Source organism: Falco peregrinus, chromosome 2, assembly GCF_023634155.1.
Source record: "Falco peregrinus isolate bFalPer1 chromosome 2, bFalPer1.pri, whole genome shotgun sequence".
NCBI lineage: Eukaryota > Metazoa > Chordata > Aves > Falconiformes > Falconidae > Falco > Falco peregrinus.
Window position 1 is genome coordinate 107,607,794 of NC_073722.1, and position 19,320 is coordinate 107,627,113.

At 40.4% G+C, this 19,320-nt stretch overlaps 1 long non-coding RNA gene across 3 annotated transcripts in view; it reads right to left on the reverse strand.

The window, feature by feature from the left end:
- Positions 1 to 12,274: 12,274 nt before the first annotated feature.
- Positions 12,275 to 19,320, reverse strand: part of LOC114012985 (uncharacterized) — a 49,639-nt gene continuing 42,593 nt past the window's right edge. For all 3 annotated transcript variants that reach the window (XR_008746129.1, XR_008746130.1, XR_003555799.2), the window contains one exon: positions 12,275 to 12,445. This is a non-coding gene — a long non-coding RNA (uncharacterized LOC114012985). The remainder of the gene's footprint in view (positions 12,446 to 19,320) is intronic.

The window sequence follows — 19,320 nt, forward strand, 5'->3', positions numbered from 1 at the left end:
GTCCACTCTCATCCTTGGAGGTAAATCCTCCCTCAGATAACTACGGCATGTTGGCAGTAGCATGTGCCCGAGTGCAAAACTCCAGCTCTCTCCATTCGGCGTATTTGTTCTAGGAATACAACTCTTTGCTCTCAGTTAGCATGTTGGGTTTAGTGTTTGCAAAGGCAGAAACAGTTTAAAATTTCTGCAATGATGAATAAATAAATAAATAACAGAAAATAGAAGTACAAAGACTTAGGAAATACATAACTTTAAGTCATCAAGGAATTTCACAACCCTCAATTTTTTTCAACACGGAACCAATAAAACTATTTACAACTTGATTCACTGAACTTTATGATTTGAGTTAGTAATGACCAAGGTGCCAAAGTCTGGAAATGAAGTGGTTTGAATGTACTAATCACCTGGTGTCCAAAATAACAACTGTTTAATAGAACTTAATCACTACTGTCAATGCTGTGCCTTTTCTCCTATTAAAGAAACATTTAATATTATTTATCCTTTAATCATACTAACAGACTGAAAACATCAAGTTGCTCTTCAGGATGTACAGATTCCCTCGCAATGTGCCGTCTAGTGGCTGCAGACACTTCACCAGGGCATGCCCAAGGTTCCTAAATCCAGGCCAAGAACCTAGTCTGGTGTTGATCTTCCTTGGAAAACACCCTTAAATAGCTAAGGGGAAAGTAATGGAACAAGAGGAACACTTTTCAAAGGCAGTGCAGGACAGCATAGCTGCAAAATTAATAAAATTGGTTCAAATTGTCAAAAAGGAAAAAAACAAAGCACAAACTAACTTGAAAATAGAGAAGGAACAGAACAATTAATTCAAGGGTTCAACCCTTAGATATTGTTACACATGATTTAGATTAGACCAGATGCAACTGCTTCAAGGCTCAGACCTTGTATGCCTGTGTAGGGTATCTATCTCAATAAAGCATTAGTCGTGACTACTTTTAGATGGCACTGTACTTAAAATATTAAGTATGATCAACCAAAACATCGAAACTTGACTCTGCTTCAAGTTTATACTATTCAGCCAGCTTCAGATTAGTGTTAAGGTTCTCTTGCCAACCTTGCAGCATTACAGGAATTTCCACATTTCCCTTGATCCCTGTCCAGTCTATGAGAAGCAGAGCAATTTCAAGTTTTCCCAATAACTGCCACTGGGACCTAGGGCTTTCCATTCTTTGGAAGGGAATGGAAAGCCCTAGGACACGAGATTTCATTAATTCTGCTGATTACAGAGCTTCTCATTTCTTTCTATAAAGCAAAAGGAAAATGGTCAGAGTTGTCTGTGAAACTAATGTCCACGTTAATATGGAATTGCACAATGTCAGAAGAGCAAGTTCTGAGCAAAAGCAGAAGCGGAATGCAGTCTCGGTACAGTTAGCTGTTAGGGCACCAGTTTTCCTGGTTGCCTATCAAGGGAATCTTAGACATTGAGTAGTGGTTATTCTGGGGCAGTTGTAGTGACGCTACGTTTCCCTTTTTGCTGAAGGACTAGCCTGATGAGACTTGCCAGAAAATTCAAAAGGATCCTCTTTATTTTTAAGATGTCTGTCACCTGAAGGGAGTTTGAATTTTCCTCCTTATTCTTACCTCTGGCAATATCATTCCTGCTACATGAAACATGCAATCATAAATCATTTGTCTGCATTGGAGATAACACAGTTGTACAATGCAAGCTTCCTCACACCTGTGCTTTTTCTTTTCTTCTTAGACCTAAGCAAGCGGTGTTGTGGTATCAAGAGCTACAACCGGTACAGAAGAAATAGTAGTCTTAGAAGATACTACCTAGCCAATCTAAAATCACCTTTGTAATTCCTTTAGTGTACATCTTTATCATCCAGGCTACACAGAAAATAGTAACCTCATCAGAATTTGTTCAGATGACTTTTAGACTTGCAGGCTTTGCGATGAAGACAGAACAGCTTTTCTTCTAAGGCAATGACCACAGCTAGTGCTACAGTCCTGGATAGTCACACAAGATCAGCCAATGGCACAGAAAAAACAAACTGCACTTTCATGCTCATACATTATCTCTTAATTTAAGATGCTCTGACTGTTCATAGAATGCATGGTCATAGAATATGGACAAGACAAAAATAAATTTCTAAAATATATTCAGAAAAGACTGAAGTATAGCTGCCAGAGGGGCAGGTTCAGTCTGCCACCCTGGCTCCAGAAAGAAAAGTCTTTCTCTCCAGTGTGCACAGGGTGTGTGGAAGTGCAAGAGTTCATACTGTATGTTTCTGTATTTTGGCAGAGATACTACAGGAAAAAAATCCATGCAACTTATTAGCCTAGAAGAAAAATCTTTGGTCTGTTTACGCTGTAACCACACACCTGTATCTCAGAAATATGAGACAATTGATGGGGAAAGGGGAGGGGACTAACATCTTTAGTTTCCTCTGCACCAGGTGCAGTCAAGTATGTAATATCTTTCTCGCCACTATTTTGAATCAGTGCCACTTTTGGCCTACTGTACCTGCTGAACAGCCCCTGCAGGGAATGACTCCAAAACATGCCCACACTCTCTGCTCCAGCAAGATCAGTTCTTACCTGGAGCCCTGGCGGGTGCACACATAAGTCAGCCAAATCCTGAAACCATTCTAGCACAGCTGCAGTTCTTCCAAGTCACAGAAAGACAAAACACTAAATTTTGTACTAAACAATTGTATCAATTCATTTTCCTTACAGGACACACCACTTGATTTCCTGTTGCTGCCGGTTTATGTTCCATGTTTACAGGACATAAATGTGGCATTAATGAAACATGTTGTCTGGTCACAATGCAGCTGTATCATAAAACATCAAGGTAGGGGACAGAGAGAGAGCTGGACATGCCTGTCCCCTTAGCTTCTCAAACTGAAGTATAATACACTAAAATCCAGTTGGATTAACTGTAACAGACCCGTCTGGTTTTCAAAAATATGACTGTTTCATATTCCTGGGCAAACAGGGAAGAAGCAAAGATGGTTATATATAAAAAGAACAATTATTTGGGTTTTTTTTACAAAACCAGATTTCTTTGTATCATGAGAATGACAGAAAAACATGCATGTTTTTTAAGGTAGTAGCCGCATGACAAGAACAAAGTAGCTGCTATTGCAATACTGATTACACGAGACCAAACATAAAATCACAGAATCATTCAGGTTGGAAAAGACCTTTAAGACCATCAAGTCCAACTGTTAACGTAGCCCACCACTAAAACATGTCCCCAAGTGCCATGGCTCCTCCCAGAATGGTGACTGCACCACTTCCCTGGGCAGCCTGTTCCAGTGCTTGACAACCCTTTTGGTGAATAATTTTTTTTGTAAAATCAAATCTAAACTTCCCCTGGTGCAATTTGAGGCCATTTCCTTTTGTCCCATCACTCTTTTTCTGGGAGAAGAGATGGGCACCCACCTGTCTACAACCTGCTTTCAGGTAGAGAGTGATCAGGTCCCCCCTGAGCCCCCTTTTCTCCAGGCTGACACCCCCCCAGCTGCTCCCCATCAGCTTTGTGCCCCAGCCCCCTGCCCAGCTCTGGACACGCTCCAGCCCCCCAGTGTCTTTCTTGCAGTGAGGGACCCAAAACCGACCCCAGGATTCGAGGTGGGGGCTCACCAGCGTACAGGGGGACGGTCACTGCCCTGCTCCCGCTGGCCACACCGTTTCTGGCACAAGCCAGGATGCTCTCAGCCTCCTCGGCCACCTGGGCACACTGGGGGCTCATCTCCAGCAGCTGCCGCCCGACAGCCCCAGGCCCTTTCCCACCGGGCAGCTTCCCAGCCACGGTGCCCCCAGCCTGCGGGACCCAGCACTGAGCCTCGGTAAACCTCATACAGTTAGCCTTGGCCATCAATCCAGCCTGTCCAGATCCCTCTGCAGAGCCTTCCTACCCTCAAGCAGATCAACACTCCCCCACAACATGGCATTGTCTTCAAACATACTGAGGGTGCACTCGATCTCCTCCTCCCAATCACTGATAAAGATATTAAACAGCACGGGTCCCAACACTGAGCCCTAGAGAACATCACCTGCGAGCAGCCACCAACTGGATGTAACTGGATTCACCACCACTCTTTGGGCATGGTCAGCGAGCCAGTTTTTTGCCCAGCGAGGAATAAACTCATCCAAGCCATGAGCAGCCAGTTTCTGCAGGAGAATGCTGTGTGAAACAGTGTCAAAGGCTTTACTGAGGTCTAGGTAGACAATGTCCTCAGCCTTTCCCTTATCCACTAAGCGGGTCACCTTGTCACAGAAGGAGATCAGGTTAGTCAAGCGGGACCTGCCTTCCATAAACCCATGCTGACTGGGCCGGATCACCTGGTAGTCCTGTACATGCCACGTGATAGCACTCAGGATGAGCTGCTCCATAACCTACCCTGGCACCAAGGCCAGGCTAACAGGCCTGGAGTTCCCCAGATCCTCCTTCCTGCCCTTCCTGTAGATGGGCATCACATTTGCAAGCTCCAGTCAAATGGGACCTCACTGGTCAGCCAGGACTGCTGGTAAATGATGGGAAGTGGCTCGTTGAGCACTTCTGCCAGCTCCCTCAGGTGGATCCTATCTGGCTGCATGGACTTGTGTGTGTCTAAGTGGTGTAGCCAGTTGCTGACCATTTCCCCCTGGATTATGGGGGCTTCATTCTGCTCCCCATCCCTGTCTTCCAGCTCAGGGAGCCAGGCTCAAGAACAACTGGTCTTACTAATAAATACTGAGGCAAAGGCGGCATTAAGTACCTCACCTCTTTCCTCATCCTTTGTCACTATGTTTCCACCTGCAGCAATAAAGGATTGAGACTCTCCTTAGTCCTCCTTTTGTTGCAAATGTATTTATAGACATTTTTTTAATTGTCCTGTACAGCAGTAACCAGATTAAGTTCTAGTTGGGCTTTGGCCCTTCTAATTTTCTCCCTGCATAATCTCATGACATACCTGTAGTCCTCCTGAGTTGCCTGCCCCTTCTTCCAAAGGTCATAAGCTCCCTGCTTTCCTGCTTTCCCCTGAGTTCCAGCCAAAGCTCTCTGTTCTTCCCCATCGGCTCATCTTTTGGCAAATGGGGACAGCTTACTCCTGCAAATTTAGGATTTCCTTTCTGAAGAATGTCCAGCCTTCCTTGACTCCCTTGCCCTTCATGCCTGCCTCCTAAGGGACTTTGTCAACCAGGCCCCTAAACAGGCCAGAGTCTGCTTTCTGGATGTCCAAGGTGGCAGTTCTGCTGACCCCTCTCCTTACTGCTCCAAGAATCAAAAACTCTATCATTTCACGATCACTATTCCCAAGACAGCCTCCAACCAAATCAAATCACCCCACAAGTCCTTCTCTGTTCACAAACAACAGCTCCAGCAAGACACCTTCCCTAGCTGGCTCCCTCACCAGCTCCTGGACTGTTTCCTCTCTGCTGTATTTTATTTCCAGCAAACATCTGCTAAGTCGAAGTCCCCCACAAGAACAAGCGCTAGCAATGACAAGACTTCTCCCAGCTGCTATAGATTAGTTCATCTGTTTCTTCATCCTGGTTGGGTGATCTATAACAGACTCCCACCATGATATCTGCCTTGTTGGCCCTCCCCCTGATTCTTACCCATAAACATTTAACCTTACTGTCCTTACTGTCACCATTGTCAAGCTCTAGATGGTCAAAACACTCCTTAACATACAGGGCTACCCCACCACCTCTCCTTCCTTGTCTGTACCTTGTGAAGAATTTATAGCCACCCACTGCAGTTATGCGAGTCATCCCACCATGTTTCCATGATGGCAACTGTATCACAGTTTTCCTGCTGCACAGTGGCTTCCAGCTCCTCCTCTTTGCTGCCTATGCTGCATGCATTGGTGTGGATGCACTGCAGCTTCAGTATTTACTGAAGCAGAATAAGCAATGTGAAACTTTTTTTAGAAAGTATGTCAGTACATGACAGAGCAAAAGGCATGATGTGCTTTATCAACCATTCTGTACAGGGAGCAATGGGTGGAATTGGACTGTGCTGCTCAAAAGGGATAGTATGGCATTGTATTAGCCCATCCTGAAATGCACATAATATTTCTATCATTTTTATTTCTTGAAGCTGACTGCATGCAACCCTACAAACCAGAGAAAGCAAAGTCCCTATGTTTAGGAACTTAGGTCTTCATTGGGAAAGGGATAGTTGGTATTCTTAGGCAGTCATTAACAGTGAGTTAGAGTTTATAAATATGATGAGTCTTTACACAACAAGTAGAATAATAAAGATTAGAGGAAAGAGCTTGAGAGACAGAGAGATACCTTCATATCTAACTTAGGCTGTTAACACACTCTAATTACAATTGGTCTCACAACAAAATCTTTCAACAGTCAGTATGCTTCAGCTTCAGATTTAAAAATAGCCAGGTGCCATATACACTATGTTAATGCAAAGAATTATCAAACATGTACTACAGCAGAATGCTGGTTCTTTCTTTAAATCTTACTCAGGTTATTTTTTGTCATGAAAGAAGTACCTGCATCTTTGGCAGTTGTAAAAATATCATGCATGGCACCACCTGCCAGACTAATAACAATAATTAGAATTGTAATAAACTGTTCATTGGCAAGGTAACAAATTGTCTTATCCTTTGAAAGTCACACCAGCCCGAGGCAATTCCTCACAGACATTCGCCACTGATGTCACAAGAGCCTGAGTGAAAAGCATGCTGTGCAGAAAAACAAGAGAAAAAAAAAAAAGAAGAAGAAAAAAACACTGACAAAGACACATTCAAGCAATGTAGAGTAGCTGCAGTGCACTGTCATTCTACGGAACCAACCATTAAAACTAAGGACTTAGAAAGAGCTGACAAGGAAGGTGAACCAAGCCTACTGCTTCCTATGAAACCCCACAGACTGGAGTGTTTGGAGAATCACATGAACTTGCAATACTTGCTTAAGAAGATGAAACGTTTTTAACTGAATTTAGAATGAAAACTTCAGTTGCAATTACTTCTTTTTATCCTCCTTAATTCTTTTCATCTTTTGAACAATGACCTTTCAGAAAATAATTTGCACTGAATACCTTCTATAGTGGGTTACACTGACTTTTGTGTCTCACACATTTAAGTTTAGATCTGGCAATCTGAGATCAATATTTTGTTCTCACTGAAGTTCCTCTAAGTGCTAAAGTAGTGTCTGTTTGTCTGCCAGATAGGAATTAATGGCCTGTTCAGGATTTTTACCTCCCATTATAACTTTCCATTTGAACAGACCACTCAATTTCACATTGCTTGTTTTCTAAGAGTGTTTAAAATCATCCTCAGCAATGAAAATGTGGTTTCATGTTTTCATGACCTGACAATGTTTATGTGCCCTTTTCTATGCGATATGTTTTATCTCTAAAAATCCATTTTCAGTTTCTGAAATGTAAAAGCCATCCGGAAATCTGTGGACATAAAAATATTTGCTTCAGCCCATGCCCTTCCTCATCCATCTTCTAGAATATATGCAGGCATTCAAGAGAACACAGTTACCGGTCCCATGCTTACAGAGAACTGAAGAGAAGAAAATCAAGTCATAAACGCTGCATAAGCACTTCTTTCTGAGGCTTCTGATGATTTCACAGTCCCAGTAAGTCATCTAGGAGGGGCCCATGCCAGGCAGCAGCCTGCTTTTGTTCTTTGCTTTGTACTAAGAAGGGAGGGACATTGCTGAGGTACAACACTTTGAGTATTTATATGATTCATTCCTTCTTTCATTGAATCATTTTCTAGTTTCTAAGATAATACCTCTGGGATGATTTCAACTGCTGTTTGCGGAAGCACAGGGTTTTATGTTTTCCACTATTGTGTGTGAAGATAAAGATGAAGGAAGGATTGCCCAAGCAAGATGTGAAAATGTTTTGGAAAGGATGGGGGAACCTCTCTCACATAGTTCTAATTACTGACCCTGATGGCTCTAAAGTCTTGCATACAGGAGCTAGGAAGGTCAGCTTAGAACCCTGACTACCAGCCAGGTATAGCTCCATAACCTTCCTGCAAAACGTGCTGTGTATTTCCCCAAATTTAAGTAATGCCCTAGACTGTGTCAAAGAATATCCTAGGCTGTGTTGGCATTATAATTTGTTAGGAAAACTCAAGTATGCTAGTCCTTTTTAATATACCAGGTAAACTATTCCTACTTTTTCTTGATGTTTCAGAATCAAGACAATAATAGCTGTGGTAGAATTTGAGGTAACACCTTGGAGTGGTGATATTAAGCACCTGTCAGCTTTGCCTATAAATACTGCAGGTATTTATACCTATGTTCTTTTAATGAGCTCATAAGAAACTCATGTTTCAAGAACTAAATGTGAGTTGTATTCCTAAAACAGTTTTTTCTGCAATACAACTCTACTAATGCTGTTTATGCATCTGTATTTCTCCCATTAATATTGTCAGTGCATTTTGGGAAGTCTGAGACGAATGTTCCCCCAAAAATCTATGGAAGTGGAGAAACGCTAAAAGGGAGTGCATGTATTGGCACTAGCCGCTTATGGAGCACTGTAGTTAGGAACATCCAAGCACACTCCAAGAAAGGAAGAAGACAAACCAGTTGTACTGGTTATTAGACATGGTTAAGGGGCTAAAAAAAAAAAAAAAAAAAAAAAAAGCCCCAACCAAACCAACACACACACTTCTGCCAAGCCCAGTTATAAGAACATAATCATGTGCTAGCCTAAGCCTCTGGCAGGAGTAAAACACTGTTAGCTGTCTTCTAGTTAGCTAAATATTAATCATCCTGTTTAGAACCAATCATGTCACTAACTGGTTAGAAACTTGGTTAAAGGTTGTGGTACAGAGAAGGTGTACTGTTTTATCTCTAGCTGCAGTATTCCTCAGCTTTACAGAAAATATGTTAAGCAAGGCAAATACAAAAGCAATATTCCAGTTGTTAGCAAATTCATGAGTTTTTTGAAAGGGATACAGGAGGTTCTGTGAGCTGAGAGGTACAGCAGGTTCTGAGTGCAATCCGCTGTTCTAAGCACTACATGAGACATCCTCAAACAATTCAAAACAGATTCTCTTCGGCTGCTGTAAAAGAATGGTGCAAGAATACAACATGTTTAATCTCAGGTTGCAGAGTAAGTACAGTAAATTGCTAACATGCTTCATCTGTACCATGAAGAAACAGCGCATGTCATTCACAAACAAATGTTGCTTCTAAGCTCTGTCACAGCTCCAGAAAGGATGTTCATGATAGAACGTTAGCAAGGAGGAACAGACCTTAGAAAACAGCCAAGAACTAAAAGATGCACACTATTTGGGGTACGTGTGGGTTATTCAACACCTTTGAAATAATCTTGCAGCTTAAAATAAATGGAAAATAAAAAGAGCAGGCAGCAAGCCTTAGAAGGAATAATATGAAGTAATGTATGAGCGATGGTTTCATTGCTTATGCCTTAGTGTTAAGTGGCCAAACCTGCATAACATATTCAGAATCATGAATGTGACAGGATTGGATTTGGAAGACTCACACAGTTCAAAAGACTCACTTGCAGCTCCACATGTTCTTGAAACTCCCACAGTCCCTCAGGGCCTTAAAACCAGAATGCAATAGCATTCTCCTTTGAATCTTATGTGGTATGACCTTTAGAAAAGTCCTGGTTAGATAGAGGAGTTAGAGGTGACTAACTCTGTCAGGATCAGTCAACTGTTCTTTTCTCCCCAAAATCAGTACCAAAGTTTCCAGTGCCATTATCATGTGGCTTAATGAAACACTGCTAGGATTCAGTCATTCTGACTGCTAGGATTCTGACATCGGCCACACTCCTTTATATTCTTGACTTTGACAGAGAATTCATTCATTAAATTACCATGCTCTGGCAACTGATGTAAGGTAGACTTTCTTCTTGTTGTTGTAATGTCACCAAAACTCCTCCAATACCCTCAACTCTGCACAACTCTGTGATGTCAGAAAAAAACTGGCAGCCAAAAAAGAAGCTGTAAGACCAAACAAACAAAGACAGCCTGCCAACCTACCACTCATCCAGCAGCTTCAGGCTAGGAAAGCTTTCGCTATTTCTGTTAACCTTGTAACAAAAAAAGGGAAGAAAATCACGAAAGACTCTTTCTGAAGTGCAATGTCAACAAACAAGGAAAAGTTGTCAGAATGCTGCCAACTCCTTACAAACTACGTTCTCTGAGAAGAAAGTTTATATGTTTCAGGGCATTTCAACCTGATTCCGAGGTCTGAAACTTTAAATATATACAGTGATCAGCTCCAAGAAGGAATAAGCATTCCTCCCTGAGGATAGGAGGAAGGTCCAGCTGCTCTGGAATGATACAGGGTCCTGAACATGGCATATGATACAGAATAGTTATAAGGAACAAATAACTAAGCACAAGACAAAATAAACCTGTGAGGAGAATCAGAGGTTATTACTCCATAAGCCAAATATCTGTCTTTAATTAATTATCTCACTCCTGTATTGGAAGTTGCATACTAATAGCAGTCTTGTCAAAAAAGCAAAACAAAACATATTGCTAGATGACACAATGACTATAACACGTGTCTATATCACCTACCTGAATTTCACCTAGAGCAGAAAGGCAAGGAGTCAAGTCTAACACCACCTCTTGAGCTCATCCTCATTTCTAAAATAACAAAACAATAATAGCTTATAGTGGCTGTCACATTGCTACAGATGCTATGCTTTATAGGCAACACTAAATCACTGGTCAGGAAATGATATTTCATATATAATAAAGGTTCTTTATATTTTCATTTAAGATTAAACAATTAACAAACAGAAAGTTCTGCAAATGCCAACAATCTTGAGCGCATGTCAGATTTGGAGGCTATAATTGAGATCTCCCTGGTGAATTTTATCCTTCAGTCTTCCAACTGAACACTGCAACTCGCAGCTCCTCTAAGCTATAACAACCATAGGGCAAAAGACAGATAGATTTTATCAAAAGAAGCAGCTCAGAAAGGAATGAGAATGATACTCTTTTAAATATATTGAATGCTAACATTGATAAATTCAGTTTACCAATGTATTTTTCTAGACTTATCAAACTACCAGATAAATGCACTTGGGATTATTTGTTAGGGACAAAAATGGGCTGAAGTGTATGTAGGTTAAACCAAGGTGTGTATTCCCTAGGGATATCTCAGAAGATAAAAAGCAAGTCCTGACTACTATTTAAAGGCAGCACAGCAGACGGTTAAGTTACACCCAGGTGTGTCTTCCCTCAGGTGATCCCAAGGGAGAGATGCTAGGCCACTTTTCCTATTTAATGGTGGCAGAATAGCTGGTTAGATTACGTCTTAAGTCATTTTGTAAGCTTATCATCAAAATGTTAGGATACAAAAATTGTAAGCCTACAAAGCTGTTTATGATAACAAATAGTGCTGCCATCACTGCATAATAAAATATAAACAATGTATTAAAAATAAGCCATTATCCCACTACTAAATTAAATAAGAATATTTAATCAAAGGAATGAATTTATGCTCTGGCTGTGCACAAAATGAAGAAAGTTCATAGGGAGAACTCCTCACTGACAAATTTCCAGATCAACAAGATGGTTCTTGCCAATTTTAAATAGCAGGAGGAATTTATAACGAGGTCAACAGTGGTTTTCCATGTAAGGGAGCCCAAGAACATTTTATATTAAAATTGATCAAACATTCTGAGTTGGACATGAAGTGTCATGCACACCTTTGAGCTCAGCTTATCCATCTCCAGTGCTCTGCTTTGAAAAGCACTAGCTAGTCCAGGAAAAACTTCTGAGACAAGGATCAAACTGTGGAAAGATATTTATATTTTTCCAACTTCTATTACAAAATAGCCACATATATCCAAGATACAAAAATACTGCACTACAGGAAGCAGATCATGCGGGACGACTCTCCCTAAGGAAAGGAAACAAATATGGAAGCAGGCTCTTGAGCCGCTCATTCTGGGCATATTACAAAGACAGTCATGCTAGTTATGCAGACTGTCATTTCTTTTCCCGCTGCAGTACTGCCTGTATGGAAGTACCAAACAGCACTGCCACTTTAGTAATTTTCATTGGGCAGCTGAGGTCTCATGAAAGCAGATAGAAACCATTTCCACCTGCTAACATTATTACTTCAAACTGTAGTCTCAGTCAGACATCACTGAATTGGTGCTACTGACGTGCATTTTGAATATTTACTTTGCAACCTTGATGGCTGCAATTGTTTTGTTTTCTTCTTAACCGAAAAACGAAAGATCAGATCTGGGAACAGAATTCAACAGTTTAGAATAGCTGCCAGTACACCAAATAAACACCTCAGTCTTTCAGTAAAAGCTCAGACCAAGAAGAGATATAAAGTTAACTTATTACAGTATTCTAGTCTGTGTCTAACAAAACTAAGTTGTTTCTGATGTAAGCCTCTTGATCTCTTCTGTTCTTTGCTTGTGGCATACGGCTTCATCTCCTTAAGAACAAACTGCTTTAGTTGAACAAAACTCTTCAAGTTGGCTGCAAGACAGCTGTAAGGAAAAAAAATACAGACTTTAAATTCTACAAAACTATTTTGCCACTCAGAAAGAGAAATACTACAAAGCAGTGCTGCTAGGTGAGTTGTGCTCTTTATGTTCACTAAAGTAGATGTTGGTATAAGGCTGTGATACACATTGGTAAAAACAGGAAAAGTCTGAAGCCAGTACTGGCATCCCCCTTTCCTCTAGGTATTTCCTCCTGATAGTAATCCCAGGGAAGAAGAGATAATGCTTGACAGTCAGTGGTTCACTTTCATTCAGGATCTTATCTCTGCACTGCAATCGACCTGTGACGCCAGCTCAAGTAAACACACCCAACAAGTTAATGTTAAACTAGCTAACTTAGGTACCAATAACTACATAGCTGCAGCAGTCTGGATTTCAGTGCAGGCTGCAAAGCTCGCTACAGAGACTGGGTTAATAATCAGGCCATTAGCCTACTTTGTCTCTGGGCTACTGCAGTTTGTGCCTAAGTTACTAACATAAAACCATCTCAGATTTATCTGTCTCAGTCATCAGAGTAAGAATCGTAAATGGATGGTAGTGCAGAATTTGGGAATAATTAAGTAAAGACGTCGTGTGTAGCCCAAACCATCTCAGATTCTTCCCCACCAGCTTTAGACATGTAACCCTGAGGAACACCAAATCTGAAAGCCCTTGGAAAGGATAAGTAATTATCCAGCACTATCTCCAAGATCTTCCAGACAGGAAAGAGTATATTCACCAACACTCCATGCCCACTATCTCTACAAGATCCAGCAGATAAATTGACAAAGCCTTCATTTCTAGTATCAGAAGTTCCTGATGGATCTAATAAAATCAAACAGGCAGACTCTTGGTAGGAAATAATTCATCACAGGTAAAAACATGTCTTTTCTTCTGCCAGTCCTATTATTATGACACGTGGATGCTGTGGTAGAGCTTTTCTATCACAAATCTGGTAAAGCATTCTGCAACAGGAATCACAAAAAAACTTCATGAATAGCATGAACTTAACATGAATATAAATATGTCCTCCAAAGCAGAGAGCATGTTTTTATCAAAGCTTCAAGACCTTATTCAGTATCTTACCATAATCGTGGGAGATAAACATGGGTGTACCTATACAATAACCTGGGGGCCGCAAAGATGTTTCTACTGTTTTGTGGAATGACGATAATTATATTTAGCACTCATTCAAGGCTTTTCATCTTCAAAGCACTTTACAAACATTAATTAATCCTCACAACACCCTATGAGGTAGGTAAGTATTATTATAGTAGGTGTGATCAGGTTTGTGTAGGGGACTGTAGAGTGTGCCCAAAGCCAGGTAAGGGCAGCAGAAATACATATTCCTGCAATTGCACATTTAAACTCATATTCCTCTCTACATATCTGCACACAAAAAACAAACCTCTCCACATAAATATATATACATACATGCCCACACAAATGCATACACTCCTCCAATCTAGTTCTATTTTTATGACTGTGCTAAGGCACTCTGGTTTTGGGAAGGAATATTACCCTGAGTGTACTGGTCTTGTAGTGTTCCTCTTACATTTAAATGGTACGACATGTTTTGACACTCTATGGTGGAGCCACAGTTCCTTTCCATTGTGAGAGTTGAGGCTGAACAAATGCAAGTTCTGGTAGCTGAATGCTTTCTGATAGCATGGCAAAATCCATGCCAGGAAAGAGTGTTTTTAATAACCACAGGTGGATAATAAGTTTGTAAAACACAGTAACAGATGAGTATTTTAAATCAAAAGAAAAACAGAGAGGTTGAGAGGGAGCACTCTCTTTCCAGACAGTTAGAGCTCAATACCTGCCCAACTTCTCTGAAGAATTACTGAGAGCATAAGGAAAAAAAAACTTGCAGCTTAGTCATATTTGTATTCTTATTAAATGCAGGACTGCCTGAGGCGAACAAGAGCTGATATCATAATTATTGGCTTGCCTAGCCAGCTGCCTTCTCTCACCTGATGTAAGATCAGATCTTTCCAGCCTTTGGAGACTCTGTACCGCTGAGCCTCCACTCTCTCTGCAGGGCTGTTTGAATGACCTAATCCTGTCCTGGAGCAGCAGCACGCCGTTTTGCTTCAGTAAAAAGGTAAGAGGAAACCTCTGACAACTTCATATAGCTTTTTAGAATTCAGCCGTGAAAGCCAAACGGAAGGGGGAGCAGAACTCTTTTGCCTTGGCTCATCTATTTAATCTGAAGTCCCTGAGGCTGACTTTGAAGAACTTTAGGCTGAGGGAAGGGGAAGGTCAGCAGCTACATCCCATTCCTCAGCAACTCCTATAGGTATTTATCAGCTGCAAGTGAAGGGCAGCAAGAGAAGGAGTCAAGAAAACACCAGGTAAGTTAATAGATCCATTGGTCTAGTACTGGGAGAAGTGAAGACTGTAGGTGATTTCCCAAAGGGAAAAAAATAGCTTTTCTTGTCTCCGGTGTATACCAGCTTAATCTAAGCTACTTTCTGTTCCGTAGTTACAAAGAAAGCTGGAAGTGTTTACCTTTACCAAAAAAAAAAAAAATTAAAAAAAAAAAATTAAACAACAGAAAGACAAACCAAAAAAAGTATTTCTAAAAAAAAACATTGGGAAGTCTCATGTCTCACAGATGCATAATGGATTTGTTTCAAACTTTGCCAATGACAAATCAAAAATGTGGGAAGTTTATGTTTTGATATCAAGCTTGCTTTTACTACGGCCTCTGTTTTAAACCTGTTACTTTTGCCTCGTGTGTTTTGTAGTAGTAGATAAAAGTTTTATTCTGGACTTACTCCTATATTGAAAGGTGACTCAAGTGACATCCAGACAGAAGCTAGGATGTGTTAACTGCAGAAATTACTAAATTTGAGAACTGCAAATGGGAACTTGTTTCTTTATACACAAGTTTCTTGTTTCTTATACGCGCAGGCAGTATATCACTTTCTTTTCACTTCTTAGTTTCAGACTGTTAGATTTCCAGCAAGAAAGGAACTGTTCGTGTTACAAACACAATAATTATCAAACCAATAAATAACAACTAGCCATCATTCACTCTTGGCCCTCCTGCAAGTTTACTGGACATCAGATTAAATCTTGGGGAATTAGGCTTTATTCTATAAATGTTTCAGTTTGGTTTACCTGAATCATATGTATCCAGCTTGAATACTGATATAAGCTAGTTTGAACTGTATATGCTTTAGGCTGAAAATACATGTATTTTCTTCATAACTAATTAGGAGCATAGAAGAAAAATATTTAATATCTAGAGTGTGTATTTCTTAAGGAGTAAAGGATTGTGTAGTTTGCTTTCAGCCAGTTGGTACCCTGTATTATATATGCAGCCAAGAAAACATGCAACTAAAGCACATTGTTTACCCTACATCCCGGCGAGGGGAGATGAACATGGGTAGAAGTAGTTTGAATGTAATGAAATAAATGAAAGTAAATGAACTAAGGGACTAATCCTGGTAATTTGAGCATCTACACTCACCTCAGATGTTATAGTGTAAGAAAGTACTGGCTTGTACATGAACACAGATACTTCCATAATATTGCTGTGTTCCTAGATATAACTGGAGCCACATGTCAGTTACTGAGATAGGAGTCAGTCAAGTACTCCGGGGAGTAAATGGAAATATCTACATGCCACTGTGATAGGTGTAGTACAGGAACCTGCCAGGAGCACATGAAGACACTTGCCATTACTGCAGAACACTGAGGTAAAAAGAGGAAAGCATAGAACGAGGGTCATCTACATGAAGCAATGTCTTTCTGATCCATTCCTTGTAATAACAGGCTTTTCTAGGAGAATAGCTTGCTGCTCAAATACAGTTTTGGAAAGGGATAATGAGAAAGACAGATAATAAAACCCAGAAAATTCACTATGTCCTTTCAGAGCATCTATTTTGTAAAAAACAGAAATAAAAAGAAAATATAATTGTTTAGGATTTCTGGAAACTAAACATTAACCACAATAACAACATTCCAGTCTCTTTGGATGCAAAGTCCAGAAATTTAACACAAGAAGTGGTGTCATGCACAACTATTTTCAATCACAAAATCAATCCCATAAGTTTCATAGGCTGTTAAATGACCAAGGACAGGGAGACAGTGATACAGCCTCCAAAAAATCTGAAACAGAAATTTCAAAATCCTGCAAAAAATATTGACAATTGATTCACATTAGAACCAAAAGGAGTCTTTGATTACAATCCAGAGTGACCACAGACAGATCTGAAGTCAGAAGTTCTGCAGTAATCCATGCAATAAAATTTAAAATGCATAAAGTTGCAAAACCCCCCCCAAAAAAAACCCCAAACAAATAAACAAAAACCCCAAACCACCATGTACTTAGCCTTTAAAAGGTAGGGACTCAAAGCACTGCAGAGTATATAATGGAGAATTTTTACATGTACTATTTTGTCCTGCCTATAAACCAAACAATTACAGATGCAAAATATTCTAGCAGCTTACACCCCACATGCAGAAACTTTGGAAGCTGGCTCTTTCTGACTGTGTCCATTGGAAAGCAAGGAAAAGTATTGTTGTTTCAGATGGGGCAGAAGCAAAACAGTACTTGGTAGGTCAGTGTCTATAAGCCGTAGAAAGTGTAAATGGAGATAAATTGCAAGCAGATAGGATTGACTGTAGCCATGTCCTCTATCAGTCAGAAACCCTGAGCTTTATGATTTGGGTCAAAAACTCCTCTGCTCTCCTGCATCTCCAAAATCATTCAGTTGAAACACAAAGAGATTTATTATGGAGATAACGCAGATTAAGCTAGAGGTACAAATAAAATCCTCCTCTCATACATCTGTGAGCATGGCCAGTGCCACATCTTTCCAAGGCATTTCTTCATTTAGCTAAGATTTGAAAGCAAGGTGGCAGTTCTTAGAAGCAAGGTCGAAAGAGGCTGGAGTACCTTGAGTAGGAGCCCACTAATGGCATCAGAATGGCATCATTCTGTCAACTTTAGGAAGCAGAGCTGTGAGGTGCTGCTCTTTCTTCTGAGTCACTACTGAATCAATCCCCTAACATGGTGCTAACAACAGGATACTGCTTACATTAGGGACTAAAAGCAAAGTCTTGGCCAATTCTATGTATCAAAGACACTATGCCACTTCTAATAAGATCAGGGAAATAATTAGCCCTTTTGCCACATTTCAAACACAAATTCAAGTCATGCCCTCATAACCATAGCCAGCTGCTCTGCTACTTCCCTAACTGGCTTCTCACCCCATAGACAAACATCCTGGGGTTTCGTTGTTTTCTTTTAAATCAATTAAGTCCTGTACAACACCGTTCATTTTTTGCACACCTCTTGTGCAACTAAGTCTTCCTGGTCATGTGTAAGATATTACCAGGGGTTTCTTCCATAATGCTGAGAAAGCTGAGAACCCTCACTATAATGCAGCATGCTGTGCTTGCTAGCTTCTTGCAAACACGCTCTTCTCAAGTGGCCTGTATGCCACTATTCTTCCTTCAGATCAACACTTCAAAGAGCCATATATTCCAAACAGCTGGGACAGAATAAATTGTTCTTTATTTTGTTCAGGATGCAAGACCTTTAGAGTTGTCCACAGAACAACAATGTTACTTTTTGAATTATATAAACAAGATAATAATACAGAAGATTATTATATGTATTTTACCTAAATTCCCTAACATTTTTAAATGAAACCTGCATTCTTTGTGCCCTGTTAAATGTTGCCAAATACTGAAGGGAGCTGCTAAATGTGTGGTTAGTAAAGTGATCCTTGTATAGCCTTTACAAATCTCAACAGTGTCTTTTGAGGCTTAGTAAATATATGTAAAATCGTTTTAAGATGTTTGGATGAGACAGGGCTACTGCAATCCACAGCATTATTATCTTTCTGTTGGTGAAGTGCTCAGAAATGAATGAAGCATATAGGGTGAGGTTCCATCAGAGTCATGTAATGAAGCTAAACATGCTGTCATTTTAACCCAATTTGTTTCCCTCTGTACTGCTGCCTCACCAGTTTGTTAGAGCCTCTCAAAGGAGCTCATCTAGTGTCAGCTTACAACTTCCACACCTAGCCCGTACTTTACTCCTGGAATGGGTAGGTATCCCTGCCCTGCAAACTCTTAACTGCTGGTTCAACAGACCTGCCAGGACAGGTCCCTGCAACATTCCCCTCTGTGGGCAAATGGTAGGATGCCAGAAATATTAGACAGGAACCTGTTCTCCCAGGAATGTAAGTAATTCATAGAAGGAAATAATTTACTATTTTCCCAGCTGGAATAATTAAACAGCTAGGCACTGTCCTCCCGAGCTGCAGAAAAGAAGAGCAAATGAGAGGGGAAAAAAAGTGCTGGAATGTCCTTCAATATAAATTCTCTTCCAGACTAAACAAACTTAATTCTGTAAATCTTTGCTCATAAACCACATTTTCTAGGCATCTGACCATTTTCTCTCCTCTCCTATGGACTCCAAATTGGAGTCCATTCCTTCAAAATGCGGTGACTGAAACTGGACACAAACCTTCAGCTGATACTTTACCAAGACCAAGAAGAGTTAACTTCACAAGGCTCACAGAATGTATTTCTGTAAGCACCTTATACGCGCTAGCATGTATGCCTTTTTCATTACGGCATGATGTGGCCGATTTAGGTTCAGCTTGTAACCCATTAAAAACTCGAGATCGTTTTATGCAGAATTGCTACCTAGTCACTTCTTGTCATTCACTATCTGCAGGGTTTAATATTCCTGCCTAGATGTTGAACTTCATTATCATTGAACTGCATTTTATTTTCTTCAATTGATTTTTCCTGACTTTTTTGAATATTATCCTGTCCTTTAAATACCTATGCAAAGCCTTCCATCTTCATGCTGTCTCCAAATTGGATTAGTGCTCCTCTCTAGTCTATCA